The sequence below is a fragment of the Pelodiscus sinensis genome, chromosome 2 (assembly GCF_049634645.1).
Source record: "Pelodiscus sinensis isolate JC-2024 chromosome 2, ASM4963464v1, whole genome shotgun sequence".
Taxonomy (NCBI): Eukaryota; Metazoa; Chordata; order Testudines; family Trionychidae; genus Pelodiscus; species Pelodiscus sinensis.
This window is the reverse complement of record NC_134712.1, coordinates 200,919,403-200,944,742: the sequence shown is the minus strand read 5'-3', so window position 1 is coordinate 200,944,742 and position 25,340 is coordinate 200,919,403. Positions and strand designations below refer to the sequence as shown.

Here is a 25,340-nt window from a genome sequence, read left to right as displayed (position 1 = left end):
TTCCATAACAACAAGATCTATATCTACAACCCAATATACAACAATTACCTTACCCACCTTGTCTCTCACTGAGGTTTTTTTTTCCTTTCTGAATCTCTCCTGTCCCTCAACAAGCTATAGAAAGTGCACAACCGACCTGTGTCACAACTAATTTTCTGCACAGAAAATCCAGAGCTGGCATTGTGGGATAACAAATATAGCAATTGCCCGAGGCCCTGTGTTGCAGGGGCCCCACAAAGCTAAACTGCTCAGGCTCTAGCTTCAGCCTCAGATGGTGGAACATAGCGCCTTGGCCTTCAGCCCAATGAGATAGGGCTTTGACCCTCTGGCCTTGGCCTCAGCAAGTCAAATGCTGGTGCTGCTTGCCCCACCCCCACCCTGAAATGCCCATAGTCATTTGAGAACCATGGCTCCAGAGAGTGCAATGTTCTGATGTTGATTTTGATCTAGTAAGCTTTTTTATAGTTTGGATCTTAGGCAGCACTTTCTTCCTGTCAGCTGGGATGATGGACTTTATTCCTAGGAATTAAATGATAGATTTAAAAGATTTGACTAACTCTGCTCAGTCAAATATTTGATTCATTTTTTTTTCCGTTCTGTGCTGGGCTGTCAAAAGGAGAGGAAAGGGTGAATGAAATCTAGTGAGTCTGAGGATCTACTAAGTCTAGTGAATCCAGGAGTTGAGGAAGGATTTTTTTAAGAAAAGTGAAATAAAAATTTAATTAAATTTTAAACTGTTTTCTAAATCAGGAACTTATTACTGTTTGCTCATGAGTGAATGTATTTTAGATGCTCCAGAATTGTTTTGATGGACTCATATGGAGGGGAGGAAAGGGAAGATAGAGTTCTGCATAATTTGCCATACAGTAATTCCTCATTTAACACGTGCCCGCTTAACATGTTTTCGCAATGGCATGATTTTTGGGGGGGAACATTTTTTGAATTACACGACCATCCCCGGAATAACACAATTTCCCCAGCCAGCCTGTTGTCGGCGGCTGCGTGGGGCTTTCCCCTCCTCCCTGCAAAGCAGTGGAGGGTTCGCTGCTCACTGCACTCTTCCCTGCTGACTCCCCCTTGCCGGACGCCTTGCTACCACTGGCAGGCTGGCAGCTGGCTTTCCCCAGCCGGCCCGTCGCTGGCGGCTGTGCAGGGCTTCCCTCACCTCCCTGCAAAGCGGCGGAGGGTTTGCCACTCACAGCGCTGTTCCCCGGTGACCGCCCCCCCCCTCGCAGGACGCAGTGCAGGTCCCGGCATACCCGTCACAGGGGCACACTCCCAACCCAATCCCCCTCCCCTCTCCTCTCCTTCCCTTCCCCAGAGCCAAACACCTCCCCTCCCTGCTGTAACCAGTCCCCTTTCTCCCCCAACCTTATGTCCCGGTCCCAACAGACACCACCACTTGAAATGCAACCCCCACCTTTTCCATTATTTTCAATGAGAAAATTGACCCCGCACAACATGTTTTCACTTAATACGATCATTTTCTGAAACATATCTATAGTGTTAAATGAGGAATTACTGTACTTGTCTACCAGATTTTCAGTGGCTTCTCTGCTACAACACTCCCCACAGTTCTTCAAGCGTCTACCTCTGTGTTAATGACAATTCACTTCACCCCACAAAGTCCTCAAAAACAGGGTTTCTGTGCCTGAAATGCAGTGGACAAAGCTATGAAGAAGAAATCTACCAATGTCAACATGAGGCCAGGGCTGGGCTGCAATTTAGCTCTCAAGAACGACAACTCCTCCAAGCAACCAAAACAGGGCTTTAGGAACACTTGATACACTGAAGACTCTGCTCCATTGTGAGGTTTAAGTGGGGCAGAGATGCTTACACTGGTCCTTGGGTGAGTTTCATCTCTCATGGCTCACATTTAAAGCTACCAAGTTGTTTTCTTAGCAGCTTACAGCAAGGAAATGGAAGGCATATGAATATCTGCCAGAAAGTAGGACCAGTGAAACTGTTTCAAGACATTGATAGTGTGCTAATTAAATGTCAGCCACTCTAAGTAGATTTAACAACTTGTTTTACCAATAACCTCATCATCCCTTACCAACACTGTAATTAATATTTGTAAGAAAAATGTAAAAAACAAACAAACATACCCCTTTGACTTGTGCAGCATCTGTAGCTAGTCAAACCCCTACATTTTCATGTTTGTCATACCACGCAATCTCCTGCAAGTGAATAGACGAGTCAGATATTTTTGATTTTGCAAATTAAATGTTCTTATAACGCAGACTCATCAGGGTCATTAGCCCAATGTATGGACATTTAAAGCTTGACTAGCATGTGAGGGGAGAAAGGAGAGAGAGCATCAACCTAAGCACTAAGATACACGGTTTTGTGATGAACAACATTTGTCGAAAAATAATTTATTCTGATCATCAGAACATGAAACTGTTAATAATCCAGGTCCTACTACCTGCAAGGATTTTAGAATTGAGAGCCAAGTATTTATCATGCCCCATTATAAGAGTGCCTTTCACTCCCATACCAACCTCTGATAGGAGGGGAGCACTGTGCTTACCAGTTGTATATAACACTGACTTCTACAGAGCTATTCATGATCTACCTGAGTCCACGTGGAAGGAGAATCAGCTCATTTTCTTTAGGGTAATGGAAAAGAAGGAGATGGTAGTTATTTATAATTTTCCCTCTCATCCTCTTAGTATGCTGTCAGGCATATTCAGAACCCTGTTATCCCAAGCACCACCAATGGGTGCGCATGGTGTCAAACTATTCATTCACAGAGAATCCTCTGCCAGGAACAAATAATGGGGTGTCTTTTCCCAGAGATCCATCAGTAGAAAGTATCCAAAGGCAGTCATGTTGCAATAACACTGTTATTGTAAATCAGTCCTGATCCAGCGGGTCATTTTGACCCTAGAGAAACCTCTTTAGTGAGCAAAGATAATATTTTGCCCATACCTATTAAGGTATGGTCTATTTGCTAATCAATATTCCCTTTGATCTTTTCCACGTGTGGATTTTTTCCATTCATGTGTGTAATGAATTTTGTGTGTGTGCAATATATGTGTGAATGGGCATCACCAGTAGGAGCAAAAAACCTAGCTGTGGGTGCACTACTAATCACAACATATGAATCTCCCCTGAGTGGCCGCATAAGTGCACGCTTTACAGGGAATACTGGTCAGAACTTTATGTATCTAAACATTTATATCATGACCATCAGAGCCAGATAGAAATTAAACTTCTTTTTTGTTAATTTTTGCAATATACCAATCACTAAGACACATACATGTTTCATATACTCATCCGTGTGGTCTTGATCAAAAGAAACAGCATGAAAATTAGACAACCTGAAGACAGCTCTCAAAGCAACACTGAAATTTGCACATGCTTTCATTTTATTGTGTTTTATTATGTTTTCTCGGAGACTTGCAGTGTGTAAATTTTTAAAATTTCACTAAAAGGATGGGGCTCTCTGGAAACTACACTGGAGGAATGCTCTATACAGGACATTTGGAACCTGCCATTTTCATGGTGTTATATAAACAACAGCTCACAAAAGCCACCTGGCTCGCATAGCAGGAGTGCTGCATATTTGCTGTCTATTGCTCCTACACAGAAAAGTGACATATACCTGCCGAAGCAACACTCTGAATGATAAAGATCGCAATCTCTTGGTCAGAACTTCACCAGACATTCCAAATGAAACCCCGAAAAGGGAGAATAAGAAATCAAATAGTTTCACTGTATGTGCTGGACTGTATGTATGTTTAGAACATGTAATGTATGTTTAGAGCATGTAATGTAAATACCAATGCAGTGAAACTGGGCTGTACACAAATACGTTCCCTCTACGAGAGAGAATGGTCACCAGCACCTTTCAAGCATTGCTTCCTGGGCTGCTTTGCAACTATCTAGAAGTGTAAAGCTTTGCATTCCATACCAACCACTTGAGTCATTCCGTGGCTTGGCTCTGGAACACTTTATAAGAAGCAGACTGAATAGTGCATTGCATTATGTCCCCAAAATGGGCCCATGATGAAATTTGAAAATCTTGATCATAATGTACGTGACCAGATATTCAGCTTTGAGTGTGTATGTGGTGAAGTTTACCTGGATTACGTATGTCACTAAGTTGATCACTGCCAGAACAAGAAACATTAGAGAAAGCAATGTACAGGCAGTCCCCGACTTACGCGGATCCGACTTATGTCGGATCCGCAGTTATGAACGGGGCTCGCCCCAGAGGACACGGACTGCGGGACCTCGCGGTCCTGCCGCTCGTGTACTCTGGGGCTTTCTCCGCGTCTCCCTGGTCTGCAGACCAGGAAGACGCGGAGCAAAGCCTCGGGGAAGCCGGCAGCGGAGCAGCCCAGGCGCGCCTGGGCTGCCCGAGCCCCCCCCCCCCCCACGGCTTTGCAAAGCCTCGGGGAAGCCGGCAGCGGGACAGCCCAGACGCCCCGCGGCTGTCCCGCTGCTGGCGTCCTCAGAGGCTTTGCTCCCCGTCTCCCTGGTCTGCTGGTCTCCAGCAGACCAGGGAGACGGGGAGCAAAGCCGCGGAGGACCCAGGCGGCGGGACCGCAGTGCGTCTCGGTCCGCCGCCCACGTCTTCCTGGTCTGCTGGGGGAGAGGGGCGCAGCTAGTCAGTTTCAGCAGCAGCTGAATCAGGACACCTGGGGCAGAGCAGATGGGGTGCTGCTGGGTTGGTCCAGTAGCGCCGCTCCTCGGCGCTACTGGAGCAACCCAGCAGCACCCCAGCTGCTCTGCCCCAGGTGTCCCCAAGTCAGCTGCTGCTGAAACTGACCAGCGCTGACTACAGGAAGCCCGAGGCAGAGTTGCTCTGCCCCGGGCTTCCTGGAATCAGCTGCTGATCAGTTTCAGCAGCAGCTGACCTGGGGACGCTTGGGGTTTTTAAGTTGATTCTGTATGTAAGTCGGAACTGGCGGTCAGTTTCAGCAGCGGCTGAATCTGGACGCCAGTTCTGACTTACATACAGATTCAACTTAAGAACAAACCTACAGTCTCTATCTTGTACGTAACCCGGGGACTGCCTGTAGTGGTTTTGCTCCTTTTTTCTGGATCTGTTTCTTGAAAAGCCTATGTAAGAAAAAGCATAAAGTGACTACCCATTATAATAGCTCAAGAAGCACTATAGAAACTATTCAACACCTTCAATCAGCTGTTTCCCTGGTTCCTAAACTCTGCTACCACTCAGCTTTCTGCTGCTGGCCAAAAGGTCACTCCAGCTCTCCTAGCTGAGCTGTCTCTCAGCTGCTGCTCCTTCTCCAACCCTCCACCATTTCTCCTTATTTGCATGTTAGCTGCAGTTCCACTAAATACTGCCTATAGACTGCCACTTCACCAGCTCTCATCTGCCTTCCACTGAATGTTGTTACACCTTCCTTCCGGATGCCAGAACACCTGAAGATAAAAGATTCCCTCAACATCTTGCTCCAACTGTTCTCCCTGGCTGCTGTTCCCAAACCCTGTTTCAACTCCTGGTAGAGTCCAACAATCATCTACTGCAATCCAAAGACTCCATTTTTTTCTGCAATGACTCAGGAATTAAAGGGTTAATTATTCAGAAAATCCCATGAATGTCCTTGGTGCTTACAAACATGTTGGAATGCAAGGTACCTTGAAGAAGCTTACTCTCCAAAGAGAATGGATACAGTGCAAAAAACAGGGTCAGGTCCAAGGCAGGGAGTCTGCTCAACCGTGAGTTTGATAAGGGAAAACTGTGAGTTTGGTTAAGGAATGTGATTTGCTTAACTCAAAAGGAGAAGGGGCCTGGAAAATAGGCAAGTAGTCCTAAGAGGGAAGAGGAGATCAAGGGCTTGATCAAGTTCTTACTAATGTCAATAGAAAGACCTTGTAGAGCTCAGTGGGAGTAGAATAAGGCTCTAAGACATCACTAGAGAGGACTGGCTGGAGTGTAAGGCAGGATTTACAGTTCTGTATTTATGCCTTCTTCACATTAGTTTATCATACATGTCTGAACTTACCCCTGTGATTTTTTCAAGTATAACAGAAAATGCAAGGGAGATACCATCAGAGACAACAGTGACAATCAGTCCAAAGAATATATACTGCCACTCAGGTTTGTTCAGAGCCATAATTCTGGAATATGGTACATCAGAGAGATCTTCCTCCTACATAAGAGATAAAACTCAATTGCTCACTGAAAGCTGTGAAACATGACAATTTCCACAGCTTGGGGTAAATCAGTAAACTGTCCTAGCAACTGTTCACAGATAATTTGCACCAGCCTTGAATGTACATGCTGAATGAGCAAACATATTGAAGATTTACCACTCTGTGATTTAATGTCCTAAAATTGCAAATGCAAGAAAAAAAATTGGCATAAATTTAGCAAAAAGTTAACAGAGCGGTGGAGGGGATGGAGTATGTATAGTTCAGTGAAATGTCAAATAGGGTCAGTGTCCATGGATTGCAACTGTAACACATGAATCATTAGAATGACCTACAAGTCTCACTGTTCTGAGCACAAAAAGATCAGTCTAATTCAGCCTCTGCTAAATGCTAGTGGGTTGGCAGTAGAACAATTGGGTCTAGTTATGTCAGTTAGTCTGTTTTGTCTTTTACAAAATACAGACTATGAATCACTACCAGATGCACGGGAAAAGGCACATGAAACAGTGATTTCATCTTCCTTGAAAAATAGATAGCAGCTCAATTCAGTCTCATTGAACCATTCAAAATGTCTGTACAGTTGCTGAGGAAGTTGTGGAAATGAAATGAAAACACAGGAGCTGGCCCAGAATATTAAATGAGATTCTGAGCCAGTTGTGATGGCCTCTCCTGGCTATACTGTTTTTCAGATAGTGGAAAAGCCTGTCCACATGTCAACTATCCAATTATGCTGCAGTTTGTGACATAAATAAGTTCATGGCTGCACATCTGATTTTTTCACGTTAGTACAAACGGCAGGAATTCTGTAGCCATGAATCTGGCCACTCATTTCCTCTGACAAGCCCAAATGCAACAGTTATGAATAGATGTTGTGAAGACCAGGACTTTCAAGGATTCAAAAAAGAGCTAGATAAATTCCTGGAGGTTAGGTCCATCAATGGCTATTAGCCAGGATGGGTAGGAATGGTGTCCCTAGCCTCTGTTTGTCTCGAAATGGACGACAGGGGAGGGAATGTATGAGGATTACCTGTTGTGTTCCCTCCCTCTGAGGTATCTGGCATTGGCCACTGTCGGCCAACAGGATACTGAGCTAGATAAACCGTTGATCTGACTCAGTATGGCCATTCTTATGTTCTTTTGATCAAAAGTGGGTTATGGACACTTGGACTTTCATGCGATATATCATGACTGTGTCTACATTGGCATGATTTTGCGCAAAAGCAAGCACTTTTGCGCGAAAACATGCTGCCTGTCCACACTGGCGGGGTGTACTTGCTCAAGAACACCGACGTTCTAATGTGTGAAATCAGTGCTTCTTGCACAAGAACTATGATGCTCCCGCTCAGGAATAAGCCTTCTTGCGCAACTGTTCTTGCGCAAGAGGCCAGTGTAGACAGGCAACATGAATTTCTTGCGCAAGAAAGCCCAATGGCTAAAATGGCCATCAGAGCTTTCTTGCGCAAGAGAGCGTCTACACTGGCACGGATGCTTTTGCTCAAAAGCACATCTCTTGCACAAAAGCACATGACTGTGTAGACGCTCTCTTGCGCAAATGCTTTAACGCAAAAACTCAAGCGTTAAAAGTATTTGCGCAAAATCTTGCCATCGTAGACGTAGCCTGTAAGAATGCATCCAGCAAGTTTTACCAGTAGGCTGTATTGTGATATAAAGGAACTTTTAGAATAGAGTTTCTCCGCTGGCGGTTTCAACCCAAATTTGGGTCACTCAAATGTGTCTAAGGATTGCAGGCCTGGCTGGGCTCAGCTCCCCACTCCAGGCTTTATGACTGATGCCCATGGTAGCAATGCTGCTCTCACAAATTTGGCTGAGAGGGCTGGGGGCCTACGCCAAACCTGAGCTATGCTGTAACATGCATCCCAGCCAGCCCTGAGGGAGGGAGCTGTAGGTTAACATTCTCTGGTAATTACAGCCCACCCCCTCACTCTACAGTGGGGCAACACTCCCTCTTCCATACCCATTGTCCTGCACCCAAATTCGGATCCTTTGATGTAACCCCCTGCCATACCCAAGAAATTCTACTGCTGTCAAATCCCTCATCCCACCTCCAGGCCCCTCAGATCCACTGTCCTATCAACTCCTTCCCAACCTCTCCCACTTTAATCCTAGGAACTCAAACACTCCCACCCCCACCACCATCTTTACCCTCTTTGCTCTCCATGGGCTGTGTGAGGTGTCTGTGGTTTTGGGGAGGTATCAGTTTGCCACCACTACTCTAGAACTATCTGCCCCTATCTCCTTCCCCCAGTCCCTCATGGCACCTCCACACCTCTCTCCCACCATTTCCTTCCCCAGACCATCCAATTCCTTCCTCCTTATATCCCCAGACTCCTCTCTCTCCATCTTACCTCCACCTGATAAAAGCCTTCTACCATTTATTCTCTCCAACCCACACCCGCGTGGGCTGTGTTTTCTATTGCCAGCCTCACACAAGGATGTGAATTTTATTGTATGCAGTTAAACTATATATATTCTGCAATGAAGTCCTTATTTGGGCATAAGTCTAATCCAGAGACCATTGAAATTCTTTTCATTGACCCAATGAGTCCATTGAAGCACAGCCTAAAACCTGAAGTCCTTATCTGGTTTTCATTCAGTTCTAACTTGGGTAAATATCTTAACCAGAAGGGGAATTCTGTCTGAATAAAAATAGTGTAAGGATCTCAGGAGATTGCCCTATTGAAACATACAGAAAGATGTGGCTGGAGAAAAATGTCAATCTTTTCTATTGTTTTAATTTAGGTTGCATTTCAAAATAGCAGTTTCTGGTCATTCTGTGCCAACATTATTGTTAATTATAATTTGCATTTCTTTAGCACCTGACATCCCAAAGTGCTTTACAAATGGGCATACATATCAGAAGGAGTGTGTCATCCACTGGTAAAATGCAAAGTATAATTTAATTACTTGAGTAGGAATGTGACCAGGACAGTGGACTTAACACCCCAATGTTATGAAGTTTCACAAGAGGTTAAGAACTTGTTTGTACATCTTAACAAAAAGATAACTAACGAGCAAAATAGCGTCTTGTAACGGGATGTACCTACTCTGCACTGAGGGGCAGGGAGTTGCCCTGGCCCAGTTGGCTGAAAAGGCCTGACCCCCATGGCCCTGCTGGGCATGCTCACAGGGGAGAGCGGGTATAAAAGCCCAGGGAACTACTCAGTTAGGGCCGACTGCCAGAGGGGAAGGAGCTCAGGCCAGAGCTCCAGAGCATCCCCAGCAGTGGGTGTTGCAGTCTCAGCAGCTCGAGCCCCACCCCCGGCCAGGGAGGGTTTGACCCTACAAACAACACGCTGAGAGTGACGCAGCACCAGGCCCAGGGTGGAAGACTGTCCTCCGGGAGCTCAGCGCATTTTGGCTGAAATCCCCACTGAGCAGGCAGTGGAATCCTCCACTGGCAACAAGGCCTGGGCTGGGACCTGGTGGAGCGAGAGCCTGGGGCCCCCTATCTCCTCCCCAGACACATGACAACCCTGCTCCCTAGCAGTTGGGAGGCTCACCTGTGGACTAGGCCTCAGGGCCGTATGTACCCTGATAGAGGGAACTGTGCTCGGGACTAGGCCTCAGGGGGAACTGAACAAAGAACTGAGCCAATGGGCTGTGTTTGCCTGGTGGAAAGGGGGCACTGACCCAGACTTTGGGGTCTTCCGGGCTATTGAGGGGGCTTGTCCCATGACATTCCTTAACAGGAGTGTTAATAGCATATTAACAGCATATTGTGTTAATATGGTCTCAAGAGGTCAGATGGACATATTTACACATGTGTGTTCCTTGAAGATTCTTAATGTGGTCAGTGCAGTATATGACAGGATCATAACAAAGATGTCTTGACATTAGGCCTTAAAAATAAAAAAAATAAATAAAAGAGAGTGTCCTATGTTCCTATTCTCACAAACTATCACTAACCCTCAGGTTTAAACTGAATTTTAGCACTAACCGCTATCTCCTTTGTTTTCTTCTTTTCAGACCACTGTTTCTTAGTAAAGGTCTTTATTTTTAAGCCTTCTCGATCCTTTACAAATGCTTCCCATTTCAATGACCCTGGTTCTTCCAAACCACCAAGATCGGTCAAATTCTCCATCCTGATATCATCTAGATCTTCTTCCTCATAGTTTTCATTTTTTGTCTCTTCATTGTTTCTGATATCTCATTTTGAGTGCTTTCACCATGACCTTAGTGACAAGCAAGGAATAGTGATACACAGTCACAGTATATCTGGTATAGAAACAAACAAATAATAACACTTTGATTAGGTGGTCACTATCATGTTGTAAATTGTATAGCCCAAGTTCTCTGTCAAGATAAGATGGTACAGCTGCAACTTACACCAGCTGAGAATTTGGCTCTATATGGTTTTTCCCCCACTATCTATAAAGCTCAGCTGAATATTGGATCCAACGGTTCTGTAATAATTTCATGCACCTCTTCTGCACAGTTATGTTTTTGACTCATTGCTCTGGATAAATATGAAGCACTGCTACAGGTAGAAAACAACCATATCTGACTCATAAACAAGACTGACTGATCACCTTTCACTCAACTAGAAAGCATGCAGAAACTACAAAGTGAAAATGGCCCAGTTGTTTGAGTGCAGTAGTGCTGGTAAGATCAATAGGTACCAACTCTGTGGGTGCTCCATGACTCTAGCACTCATGCAAAAAACAAGTGCTGAACGCTTTTTTTGAGGACTGAATTAATGTTTTGTGGGCCCCGACACCTGGACTGTGGCCCTCCCCAAGGCCCGGTTTGCCATTTGATTCAACCCAAGGCTTCTCCCCAATTCAGCCTCTTCCCCCCCTGAGATTCTACTGCACTCCACCCAGAGACACTGCACCTGCTCATGCTCTTCCTCCTTGCCCGCAGCTCACACGGGGGCGGGGGTGGGAGGGCAATGGAGAGGAGCACCCACTGACAAATACCAAAGTTAGCTCCTTTGAGATATATGGATAATTTTCTGGAGTAAAGAGATGGCCAGTGGTGGTAACTCTGATTGGTAACTCTAGCAATAGGAGTCCTACCTTATCAAGAGCTGCTTGCACTGCAGATTCACTCTGAGAATCCAGAGCAGATGTGGCTTCATCCAGCAGCAGAATCCTGGGATTCCTTACCAGGGCTCGGGCAATAGCAATCTATTGTTTCTGTCCTCCACTCAGCTGAGCTCCCCTTTCTCCCACCATGGTGTGAAACTTCTGAGAAAACAGGAGGAGCACAGAGATTGCAGAAGGGGTCAATTGAAATCCTTTTAATCTTCTCCCTCCCCTACCCCCATTTGAGCATTACTCTCACAAACAGAAATGCCTCTTTAAAAATGTTATGATGGATGATCAAATAAACATTGTAATACTAATTACTGCTGAAAATACTGTCCTGGCCAATTACATTTGGGTTTTTCCTCTTGACACAAAGGACAATTTAAAATTTTTAATGATCAGTTTACATTTTACTCTCAGCCTCACCTTCTATTTGGCAGGTACTTAGCATGTTATGTGATGGTTTTCTATTAACTTAACAAATGTACTTTAAAGTTAGATTTTTCAATTATTATAAAATAGAAGTGATTGGAGCAAAAATAAAACCCAGATAAGCTAGAACTGGCTGATAGCCAAATGGCTGTATTCTGACTATATCCAAGCAATTTCATTTGCCAATCTCAACCCAATTTACAAACCAAATAAAAAAGAAAAGAATATTATAAATGGAAAAATGACAGATAATACCTAGCAGAAGGAAACAATAAAATTAATTTGGTAAATAGAAAATCTCGCCTTCCATATAAATTCTTCATCCATCCTATTAAAAAAAATTGCCATGTTAGTATAATAAGTTAAAAATGTTGTGGGCCAAATTGTCAATTGGTATAACTGACAGAACACTAGTGAAAACCAAGTGAAGCAGCACCTATTTATACTAATAGAGGATTTGGCCCTCAAAATTCAAACAAACACAGAGTAAAACCAAACATTCAGCCATAGTTATAAGGTTCTCAAAAGTACATTATCTTACATCAGGCAGTCTTGATATAAAATCAAATACATTGGCTTCTTTAGCTGCTTTTTCAACTTCAGAATCAGTAATATCCTCTCTGCCACAGTGAATGTTCTCAGCTTTCATTGTAGCAAACAAAACAGGCTCCTGGCTTACAAGGCCAATATTTTCTCTGAGCCACCTTACATTAAGTGTCCAAATATCTTGTCCATCTAAGGTAATCTAAATGGTAAGGCATAAATGAAACATTTGAGAAAATGCATTATTTTTAAAATAGGCAGTTGTCGTAGTAATAATAATAATTAATAATAATAAATAGACATAAGAGCTATATCTAGATTGCATCCCTTTTTCGTAAAAGGGATGCAAATTAGACGTATCGCAATTGCTAATGAAGCGGGGATTTAAATCTCCCCCGCTTCATTAGCATAAAAATGGCTGCTGCTTTTTTTCGGCACGGAGCTTTGCCGGAAAAAAGCGCCAGTCTAGACATGGATCTTTCGGAAAATACAGCCTTTTCTGAAAGATCCCTTATCCCTTATTTTAAGAGGGATAAGGGATCTTTTGGAAAAGGCTTTATTTTCCGAAAGATCCGCGTCTAGACTGGCACTTTTTTCCGGCAAAGCTCCGTGTGGAAAAAAAGCGGCAGCCATTTTTATGCTACTGAAGCGGGGGAGATTTAAATCCCCCGCTTCATTAGCAATTGCGATACGTCTAATTTGCATCCCTTTTACGAAAAAGGGATGCAATCTAGACATAGCCAAGCATTTGCTAGTAGCTTCTCACGTGGAATACAACAACAAAATGTAAACAAAATGACCAGGAAAAAATTAAAATGTCTCTTCTAAATCACCTCAAACTAAAAGAATGGCACGAGGACATTGTGCCAATGAACACAGAGAAGAACACCTATTGGGAACAAAAACAGGAGCTAGTCTACAGTGGTTCCAGACCTGCAGTTTTCTTATTGGCAAGTGTCATGTTAACCCTGGTAGTTCCATAGGAGCTTTGCCAGAAAAGGACAAAAAGGAAAAAGCAGTCTTAAATCTTTCTAATTCCCATTGCCTGTATTTTTATTCGTATGATGTATTTGACAGAGGAAGTAGTAAATGTAGCTATTGTGTGCAGCCACATCACCTTTCATTGTTTGATTAGCTTTTTTCTTGCTGTTTTCACAGGGTTCCGTTAAGAGGATAGTGAAATTCCATTAAGAGGGTAGCTAATCATAGCTTTCTCAAGGGAGTTAATATAGTTTCCTTACTGAAGTACCAATCCTGCAAAGCACATGAATAACATTTTGCACTGTGACTAGTTCTATTTAGGTCAAGTTCTCATCAGAAGTGTATGGGGCTACTCACAGTGCATAAAGTTATGCACATATATAAATCTTTGCAGGACCAGGACTTTATTCCTTTACAAAGGAAAAAATAATCTAAAGGGACTGGTAAAGTACAATAATCCTTTACAGAGTTTTTTTTTTTAAATGAGAGATGGATTCACAGCTGTGACACTGCCAGACCAAGTGCCAGCTCGCCAGAGCTTCAGACCTCACTGAATGCTTACAGATGGCTAGTCGGAAGCCAAGCCAATTCACTTGTGTGTATGGAAGAAAATGATTGTTACATGTATAAGAATGTATGTGGGGTTTAAACTTCATTAAAACCAATGGGATGTCCCATGCATTCTTTTCACTTTCCTTTATCCTGTTATAATGCAGTAGCAAATATTTACATTATGTATGCCTCTGTAGGCAAATAACACATCAAAGGAGAAAGAAGCCTTGTGGAATGCAAAGGAAGGTCTTTAACAGTAAAGTGTTAATTTAAAAGGAAGTGGTTCTTGTATGTGATGATGAAAGGTCAAAAAGACTCAAATGGCATTCCTCACCCTCTCTTACAAAATGACAAGCCCACATCAGCTTCTTTTCAGTGGGAAGTAGCTATAAATATGTACACAGGGAAAATCCTTCATCTTTTACTGTTTGGATTCTAACAAAGCACAATATAATAAATGAACACGAATATGGAGATTCCCAGTTATTCTGGGTAGCCATAAGAGACTTTTGGGTAACTGGCAGTTTACTGTATCTCTGCTACTATTAGGAATTATAGAGTGATTCATCTATACCTATATTTTATCTGCTTTAATTTCTCAATAACTCTCATTACTTTTTCTTAGCTAAAAAACCCTTAGTTAGTTTACTATAGAATTGACTACCAGTGATCACTTTGAAATAAGATTTAGGATACCAATTGTTCTGAGATAAGTGTTTAGTCTCTTGGGACTGTAAGGAACCTGAATTTGGGGTTGATTTTTGCTGTACATGAACTTTTATCTCTGGATGACAAGATAGACTGGAGAGTCTGTCTGAGACTCCACAGGTAAGATTGGTAGAATGATCTAAATATTCACACGTCCTCCTGGATTGGAGAAATCTAATCGTAGAATGTACCACTCATTTGGGGTATCTACGCTGTTTTCTGACAGTCTGCCCTGAGACATAGTAATAGAGATGTAGCCGTGTTAGTCTGGTCTAGCTGAAACAAAAGGAAATGGGTCTGGCCCACGAAAGCTCATCACCTAACAAACCATCTTGTTAGTCTTTAAAGTGCTGCATAGTTCTATCTTTTGTTTCTGCCCTGAGACAGGCACTCATAGTCATAAGCTACTCCAGATAGAATGATAGTGACCAAATGAGATATTCATTATGTAACTTTGAGGTTTTTCTCTCTGATTTATAGTAAACATATTTTAATATTTAGTCTGATGTGGTCTTTGTGCCTAAGTGGAAAATATGGATCCTTTTCTGCAGTACTTAAACAACAAAGCATTTTACTTAATTTATAAACCATTTTTGAACAGTTTGCTTCAGACTATGCTATATTGTACTTACAGTTATCACTCGTCCAATGTCATAGTTCTCTTTCTCTTCCACTGTGAGGTTGGTTCCATACCAAAGTGCAAGAGCATAGGATCCATATAAAATAAAATGTGTGAAACCCAAAGATGCACTGGCAGTAATGGATTTTTGAACCCTGACACTCTTAGCATTCTCAAGATTAACATCATATCTGAAAACAGAAGCTAAATATTAAATTTGGTGTGTATCCCTAACTTGCTTTCATGCTTCCAGGGTTTTCTTCCATAAAAATTATTAGCCAGATTCTTAGATGGCGTGAATTCTTGTAGATTCACTGATTTTGTATCAGCAAGAGATTGGCCCCAAGAATCGTCAATGGTAGGTCTAGTTTCTGGTGTTCAATGAATATGAGTGAATTATCAGGCACACAGATAAACTTGATATATTATAGAACAGTCAACATAACTTTTTGTCAATGGAAATGATGCTTCACCAATCTATTAAAATTCTTTGACTGTTTCAACAAACATGTAGACACAAGAGATCCAGGGTATGTCTACACTGCAATGTTATTTCAAAATAACTAGCACTATTCCAAAATAACTCAGTTCGCATCTACACAGCAGGCCGTTATTTTGAAATAGTTTTGAAATACTGTCAAGCTGGAGACTTCTTACTCTGACTCCTATCAACCACATTGTATAAGGGAAGTTGGAGGAAGAGTGCTCCATTTCAAAATAAGTGCTGTGTGGACACTCCCATTATTTCAAAATAAGCTATTTTGAAATAAGATATGCAATTGACATAGCTCAATTTGTGTAGCTTATTTCGAGTTAAGCCCTGAAGTGTAGACATACCCCCAGTGGATAAAATGTACTTGGACTTTGAGGGTGTATATACACAGCTTGGCTTAGCTCGAAATAAGCTAGCAAATTGAGCTACGTCAATTGCGTATCTTATTTTGAAATAGCTTATTTCAAAATATGGAGCCTCTACACAGCACTTATTTTGAAATAGAGCATTCTTTCTCTGACTCCCCTTATACAATGAGGGTTACAGGAATCGGAGTAAGTAGTCCTCTAGCTTGACATATTTTGATACTATTTTGAAATAACTGCCTGCTGTGTAGACACGGTCTAAGTTATTTCAGAATAGTGCTAGTTATTTTGAAATAGGGTATGTGTTCACTGCAACACTAAGAATGATTTGGAACCTTGTCAAAAGCTAAGATTCTTAAGCAAAGTCATAGGATAAGAGTGAAGATCCTGTTCTGGATCAGTAAGGCTATGTCTACACTGCACAGTTATTTCGGAATAAGCTATTCCAGAAAAGGTATTCTGAAATAGCTTATTTCAAAATAGCACATCTGCACTGCAGGGAAGCCTCAAAATTAGTTCGAGGCAACATATTTGCATTAGGGAAGCCTATCTTGATTAAGTGATCCAGGAGGAATCACTTAGAATGGCCCTTGTGAAGGTCTATTTCAAAATAGTGGAGCATCTGCACATGCCTTATTTTGAAACAGCTATTTTGGAATAGGCATTAGTCTTCGTAGAATGAGGATTACAGAAGTTGGAATAAGCCATCCATTATTTTGAAATAACGACATTGCTATGTAGATGCGCGCATTGTTATTTCGGAATACCAGTCCTAACCGGCTAAAGAATCAGAAACAAAGGGTAGGAATACATTTTTCACAGTGGGGCAGAATCTGTACAGAGGTCTGTGCTGTTCAGATTCATAGATGATATGGAAAAGAGGGTAAACAGTGAGAGACCAAAAAATAGCAGATGATGCAAAATTACTTAAAATAGTTAAGTCTAGAGCTGACTTCAAAGACCTAAAAAGGTATCTCACAAAACTAGGTGACTGGACAACAAAATGGCAGATGAAATACAGTAGTCCTCTTCTGCAGTTAGAAGCCAAATGTATTCTCATGTGCTAAGTTACTAAGCTGTATGCCAATAGCAATTAATCAAATATAAATCAAACACCCTACTGTGCTAGTTAAATCCTCTGAGACAAGGACAAAGTTAACAGTAATGTAATGAAAAAAATCACTATCCTCTTGTAACTGGCTAATCCCCTTTAGCTTTCCAAAGGCATTATAGAAAGCCCAGCCCAGCCCAACCCAGCAATGTTCTCAGACCTTTTCCAGAGGATATGTGTATTATTTTATTATTCAATGACATGCTCAGAAGCTTTGTAGAGAACTCTCCATGCTTATATTAGGCACACAAAGTGGGAAGGTCCAAAATTAATGGCACAGTTAAGCACTACATCCTAAAATGATGTGCCGTTAATTTCTTCTGCATAAACTGCTCAGATATTATTTATTAGTACAGTTCAGATGAGACCAAAAAAAAGGATTGTTAAAAGTATTCACCTTACACTTAAATTTAAGCTAATGCGTTCCCTCCTTAAAGTCAATGACCTAGGAAAGTGATATGAAATCTTACTTAAAGTTATGATCCAATAAAACATGAACTTAACTGTAAGCACTTTATTCAATGATTTCAGCAGGCATGTGCATGTGCTTACAGGTAAGTATTTGTAGATGTGCTTTGTTGGACTGGAGCATAAGATAAGATTGCATTTTCTATAGCTTCAGTTTCCAACTTCAGGTTTGCATCAGAGTGAAACTGAGCCTTACAATGCCCTTCCAAAATGTAGGTCAACTGAGTGATTGCAAATGTTCACAGGAGACAGAAAATGTCTCCTTCCAGACTTCTTTAGCTGAAAAGTTCAGCTGTCTGGCAGATAATCTGACAGAGCTTTGATTTTTTTTAAATGACTATATCACTTTCCCAAATATTATCTACAATCAATAATTAGTACAAAAACTCACTTTGCTAATGCCTTCGTCTGTCCATTGAACGCAACAACTGTTCTGATAGTCAAAATTTCTTCTGCCACAGCTCCTGCTCTAGCATAAGCAGTGAACTCTTTTGTAGAGAATGACACTAAGAACTGCAAAAATGGGGAGGGGAGATGGGAAAGTATTTTATTGTAATCTGTAGAAGTGGTGTAAATTATGTACAGGTACAAAGGGTAATTTAGCAGTTAGACTAAGAGCCTAGAATTTAGGAGATCTGTGTTCAAGTCCCCACTGCAACACAGTGTTCCTGGGCAATCTCGAGTAAGTAACTTCTTCTCTCTGAATCTCACTTTTCCATCTCTAAAATGGGCATCCCCTATTTTGCATGGTGTAGCGAGGCTAAACACGATGAATATTGTGAGGCACTCAGAGGGCTCGTCTACATTGGCCCCTTTTCCGGAAGGGGCATGCTAATTTTTCAGATCGTAATAGGGAAATCCGCGGGGGATTTAAATGTCCCCTGCGGCATTTAAATAAAAATGTCCGCCGCTTTTTTCCGGCTTTTAGAAAAGCCGGAAAAGAGCGTCTACACTGGCCCCGATCCTCCGGAAAAAGCGCCCTTTTCCGGAGGATCTTATTCCTACTTCAAAGATCCTCCGAAAAAGGGCGCTTTTTCCGGAGGATCGGGGCCAGTGTAGACGCTCTTTTCCGGCTTTTCTAAAAGCCGGAAAAAAGCGGCGGACATTTTTATTTAAATGCCGCGGGGGATATTTAAATCCCCCGCGGATTTCCCTATTACGATCTCAAAAATTACCATGCCCCTTCCGGAAAAGGGGCCAGTGTAGACGTAGCCAGAAAGTATAGTAATGGATGCTATGTAAATAACTTAGCTTTCTTGAATAAAGATCACAATCTTGTTTTTCCTCTCCACCCATTTCAGTGCTTGGGTGAGGGGGAAGAGGGAGAGAAAGCAAATAAAATCTATAAATGGAAACACTTAGGCTGTGTCCACACTCAGGGGTTCTTTCGAAAAAAGTACCCTTTTTTCGAAAGAACTTCCCCTGCGTCCAGACTCAAGCCGCGTTCTTTCGAAAGTAAATCGAAAGAACGCGGCTTTTCTTTCGACGGCGGTAAACCTCGTTTCACGAGGAAGAACGCCTTTTTCGAGGGAGATCCGTCGAAAGAACGTGAATCTGGACGGGGGGAGCCCTTTCTTTCGAAATTATTGGCCTCCAGGAAGAAGCCCTGGTGGACAATCTGGGCCATGGGTTGCACGTCTGTGGTTCCTGGCTGCAGCCATTCCTTAAAGGGACAGGCACCCTCACAGCCACTTGTTGCAGACAAGGAGCCAGAGCACACGGCGACCTTGCTGCAGCATGTCACAGCCCCAAGAGCGTCCTGGCCCTTCCACAGAGCCTTCTGGGGACCCAGCCAAGGGCTTCAAGCGCCGGGCACCATCCTGGTCCGGCGCAGAGATCAAGAGCCTGCTGGAGCTGTGGGGAGAGGAGGAGGCCTTACAGGCCCTCAAAAGCCGGCGGCGAAATGCCGAAATTTATGGCCGCATGGCTGAAGCCCTGGCCCAGAAGGGCCATTACCCCCGCACACAGGACCAGGTGCACTCCAAGGTAAAGGAGCTGCGGCAGGGCTACGCCAAAGCCAGGGAGGAGAGCTCCCGGTCTGGGGCAGCCCCCCACTACTGCCCCTACTACCTAGAGCTGGACCAGATCCTGGGTGGCAGTGCAGAAGCACGCACACCACGGAGGTTCGTGCAGTCTGGACTGGCAGACCCGGTGGTGGACGCTCCAGAGCGGGAGCTACAGCAGTCTGGAGACGGGGACATGGTCCCAGAGGACGACAGCGAGGAGACGGCGACCCTCACCCTGGAGCCAGTCACCCAGACCTCTGAGGCCTCCCAGGCGTCATCTGGCGCGGGAGAGGAAGCAGCAGGTGAGTACAGTGAGTTTGTGTCACACCCGGGGGGGGGGAGGTAGGTGGGTGGGTGCACAGTGGGTGATGCACAAGGGAAACCTGTCATGCTCAGGCTGATGCCCAGGTCACACACACACACACACAGTGTGACCTTCAGAATGTCTGCTTCCCCTGTCTCAAGGGAGAGGGCATGCCCTTTTGGACAGCTGTTGCACACATGACTGATTGTGATAGAAATGTAGCCGTGTTACTCTGATCTGAGGAAGTGGGTCTGGCCCCGGAAAGCTCATCCCCTAATAAACCATCCTGTTAGTATTGTAAGTGCTACAGAGTCCAGTTTATAGGACTGATTGTGTCTTCTTCTTTTCCTCCACAGCCGGACCAGCTGTGGAAGAGGGCCGCAGCACCTCAGCCCCACCTCCATCTCCATCTCCATCTCGGAGACATGGGAGCCGCAGACACAGGCGTGTCTACGCCGACATCCTCCGGCAGCACGTCGAGGCTGTGCAGGAGCAGAACGCCATCCTGCTACAGAGGGCGGAGGCAGAGGAGCGGTGGCGTGATCGGCTCATGAATGAGCTGGTCCTGCAGCGCACGGTGCTGTACAGCACCCTGAGGGAGGTCAGCGGCTTGCCTGCTGCTGTGCCTGGTCCTGCTCCTCCAGCACCCCATGACCCCACCCCATCAAACCCCCCTTCCACAACAGCATCCCTTTCCCCCCTTGGACCTCCCTCTCCCCCAGCCCCCCCAGCTCCCCAGCCCCTCTCTCCCCCGGCCCTCCTCTCCCCCAGGCTTCCACGTCCCAAGAGCCCCCCAGCAGCCAGCCAACCGACAGGTGCATCACCCGATCCCGTAGCCGGGGAGCACCCCAAACACGAGGCCCAGGCAGGAAAGGGAAATCTGCCAAGCCCCGTTCAACCTGATCCCCTTCCCCCCTCCAGGTTTCCAGTCCCCTTCCCCCCTCCAGGTTTCAATCACCCCCATCACCCCAGTTAAAGCACAAACAAAGGGTTAAACGAACTGTTTATTGTATATAGTTTGGCAACAACAAAAATGAAAAAAAATTTTGTTATGTTTGCAACATTGTTTGATAATATGTACAAAATTATAAATAAGTAAAGAGAACATTTTATTTTGAAACACACCCTGGTGTAAGTGATGTGTCCAAACTGGGTCAGGAGATGGGTTGTGGAGGGAAGCTTCTATTGGGGGCCAGGGCCCAGTCCCCAGGCAGAAGCCCCTCAGTGGCCTCCACTGGAGAATTGCTCCCGGAGGGCCTCCCGGATGCCAACTGCAGACCGGTGAGCCTGGCGGATGGCAGCTGTCCGGGGCTGGGCAAAGAGCCTCTCCTGGGCATCAGCAGCTCTCCCCCACCCTGGTAGGAAGGCCTCCCCTTTCCTCTCCACGAGGTTATGGAGGACGCAACACGCGGCCACCACCTCGGGGATGTTGGTCTCCCCCATGTCGAGGCGTGTGAGCAAGCACCGGAATCTGCCCTTTAAACGGCCAAACGCACATTCCACCTGGTTGCGATCCCGGTTAAGGCGAGCATTAAACTGCTCCTTGCTCGCATCCAGCTGGCCGGTGTAGGGCTTCATCAGCCACGGCATCAGGGGATAGGCGGCATCAGCCACTATGCACACCGGCATGTGCACATCCCCAACCACAAACTGGCGATGGGGGAAAAATGTTCCTGCCTGAAGCCTCCGGTACAGGTATGAGTTCCTGAAGATGCGGGCATCGTGTGCCCGCCCTGACCACCCAACACAAATGTCTGAAAACTGTCCACGATGGTCGACCAGGGCCTGGAGAACCATAGAAAAGTAGCCCTTTCGATTGATGAATTGGGCTGCTCGATGGGGCGGTGCACGGATGACAATGTGTGTCCCATCGAGCGCTCCTCCACAATTGGGGAAGCCGAGGGCAGCAAAGCCGGCCATGACGCTGTCCAGATCCGGTAGACAGATGAGCCTGTTGAGCAGCTCCGAATTGATGGCCCTCACCACCTGCAGAACGAGACAGACAACAAAGTGTTAGAAGGGGTGCCTTATCTCTTAGGAGGAGAACCCACCGCCCACCTTCCCTCTCAACCACCCCGGGAATCCCCTCCTCAGAACCCCCCCCCCCACAATTCAGGGTGAGTGGAGGAGCTCCCTCCCACTCCCACTCCCACTCCACTTGGCCCTTCCTGACAGTCTCCCTTCCCCCCACCCCAAACTGTGACTGTCCCCAGACAATGACTTACCTCCATCAAGACGGCCCCGACAGTAGATCTCCCCACGCCAAATTGGTGTCCCACGGAGTGGTAGCTGTCGGGGGTTGCCAGCTTCCAGAGGGCAATGGCGACCCTCTTTTCCAGGGGGATGGCGGGCCGCAGGTGGGTGTCTTGCCGTTGCAGAGCAGGGGCGAGCCAGGTACAGAGCTCCTGGAACGTGGTCTTTCTCATGCGGAAGTTCCGTAGCCAGTCTTGGTCATCCCAGATCTCCATCACGAGCCGGTCCCACCATTCAGAGCTGGTGTCAAACCTCCAAACACGCCTGTCCACGAAAAAGTTCGGAGGCAAGGGCAGTGTGGCTGCCGGACGGAGGAACCCCTCGTCCCTCTGGTCTGGGTCCAGCTCGGGAAGGAGCCTCATGATTGTCTCATGAAGATGCAGCAACAGCTGCAGTATGGTGGTGTGGGGCCATCGCCTGCCCAGGGGCAGCTCTGGCTCCATGCCAAAAATAAGGGTCTGCAAGCAGAAAAACCTCACAAGAAAAAAGCTGCTGGGGTGTCCCAGGAAGCTGAGCACTCCAAAGCAGCACTGCAATGCCTTGCAAAATTCCTCAAGGGACAGCAAAGGCAGCTGCAGGAGCAGAGCAACAGGTGTTCAGGAGTGTCCCTCTCACCACGCGTCTCTGCAAAGGGCAGGCAGGCAGCACCCGGAAGGAAATAGCGGATTGATCCGCGCATTGTAGTTTAGACGCGCTCTTTCGAAAGAGCCTCTTTCGAAAGATGCTTTCGAAAGAGGCTCTTTCGAAAGAAGCCTGCAGTCTAGACATAGCCTTAGTGTCTGTCATGCACAGAAAAAAGTACTATCTAATAATATGGTCCCAGTGATTAATGGAGTTGATGAATGCAGATCATCCTCTTTCCATGTGGAAGTCAGCAATGGTGGTTGAAAGCAGTCTATGCCTCCCCTCCATAGCATGTTAATGCCCATCTGCTGATAAACAGAGCTCTGCAAGTGTTGGGGCAGGAGACAATGGAGAAGGAGCAGGGAGGCTCTCCAAACTGTGGTCATGTTGCTTTGGGATTCACTCCCTGTCCTCTACCCTCTTCTTCCCACCCCTCTCCCCATCACTCACCCTTCCCCAATCTGTTTCTTAGAGGTAGAATTAGTTATTTTTTCCTGGCACTTGCATTTGACCTAACTACTATTGATGCAGCAGTGAAAGGAATAACTGACAACATCACCAAAGTCTGTTTCCACCCATAAACAAATCCTACAATAATCCCAGTCAGAAAAATGGAAAAGTATTGTACAGATATATTGATCTTGTCTCCGATTCCATCATGGATGGTGTTAATATCTCTGTAATTTTTTTTTTAAAATGCTTTTTCATGAATGCTTCCTCCTCACACATTTTTCTGTTTTCCTGGAGAGAGACTTAATGTCAGAAGTTAATTGCTCATATCTTTAAGGAGTAGGAACTGTGAACGTGAGTATTAAACAGCAGTAATACAGCTCTTTGTGGGGCTAGGAACTAACAGATCACAGCTCATTTTTGGTGATGTAACCTCTGGAAACATTTCTGTCGTTGCTATCCCCTCTCATTCACAAGTGTCTCAATTCACTGTACAATACCCAAAAGGAATAACCCATAGAAAACCAAAAATTTACTCCAATAACCTTTACAGTACTTTTTCCTCTGAGTTCTCCTGTGCCTGCTGTCATCTTCAATTGTGCTATTAGACTAAGATCTTTGAGGCAAAGGACATCTCCATTTTGCATCCTATATATGCAAAGTGTTAGTAAAATATTGTTTGTAGACCACTGTGTGTCCTACTAATTTTCTCTTCCTATTTACGTATGTGAGAGGTAGGGATTGGTGAAATTCAAGACTCTCATTCTCTTCAGGATTCACATCTTCCATAATCTGGGCATATCCTGACCTGCAAAAATTAAATCTGGAGAAACTCTGCATACCCTTCCTCTGAATCCCTGCATGAAGATCCAAACTGATCCAAAGATCCCTAATTTTAATTGGTTTGGATCAGTTTCAAAATGAGAATATACTGCTCATAAATATGAGTGAAGTTTAATTTCAAACAGTGTCTGGGTTTTCAGTGTTTGTAAATTAAATGGAGACAGCAGAGCTATTTACCTGTGTCTCAGAAGGGTAGCTGTGATAGTTTGTAAGGGTGCGTATATGCACCGGGGTTATTTCAGGATACCAGAGGTACTCCGAAATAGCTACCCCACGTCTTTTAAATGATCCCATTATTTCAAAATATTTTTTGAAATAAGGAGTGTGCTATTCTGGCAACCCACAAGGGTTACATGGATGTCTTGAAATAGCACGTTATTTCAAAATACAATCAAAATAAGATACAAAATTTGCACACCCTAATTTAAAACATTAATCTGAAGACATGGGTTGTGCCCACAAAAGCTCATGATACCATTTACATTTTTTGTTAGTCTCTAAGGATGCGTCTGCACAGCACCCTAACTTGAAATAAATATGCAATTTGTGCTATATGATTTTGAAATTTGGTGCTGTATAGACACAAATTTTGAAATAAGCTATTTCAAAATATTTGTATTTTGAAATAGCTTATTTCAAAATTGGTGTGTACACAGCACCAAATTTCAAAACAACATGCCATTTTGAGACATTCCTTAACCCTCATGGAATGAGGGTTACAGGGATACCAAAATAGTGTGCCCATTACGTCAAAATCTATTTTGAAACAACAGGCACATTTAAAAGATGAAGGGTAGCTATTTCGGGATACTTCCAATATTCCGAAATAAGGTATGTCTAGACAGTGAGGCTAAGTTGCTGCAGGACCATTTGTTTATCTATAGTAGTTTGCAAAGTAGCTTGTAAATCTTACAAAGTTAATGTCAGATGAATAAGATTTTGCATTTCACAAGTCCTTGCCGTGGATGTGTCACTGAAACCCTGAAAATGAAGTTAAGTTCACGTTTCTCAAACTGTGGGTCCCGACACCCCAGGGGGTTGTGAGCAACTTAGGGAGGGGGGTCGCGGTACCACAAAATTTGAGAACCCCTGAGTGAGTGATAACTAATTCCTCCCTCAGGCAGCAGTAATATTTTGCCTCTTCGTTAAAAAGGTTTCCTGGAAACTCCCTATAGCTAATTATATAAAGGAAAACATCAGTCTTCTTTTTGGCTCTGATGTTTGTGGTGCATAGATAAATAGAGCCTTCTGACTCTGTTAGTTGGGTGTTTAGTGTGCCAGTCTGGCTAGTATCAAACCAAGCCATCTACTGGTGAAGTATTGCAAAAAAAGCCTTTTGTCGGATTCTTGCAGTCTGTCTTGCAGCGGAGGTCAAAAATGTCCAGACTTGGATGGCATTTGGTATTTG

The 25,340-nt window shown here is 44.4% G+C and overlaps 1 pseudogene; it reads right to left on the bottom strand.

Moving 5' to 3' along the window:
* Window positions 1-25,340, bottom strand: part of LOC102463299 (ATP-dependent translocase ABCB1-like) — a 74,496-nt pseudogene that overhangs the window by 17,646 nt on the left and 31,510 nt on the right.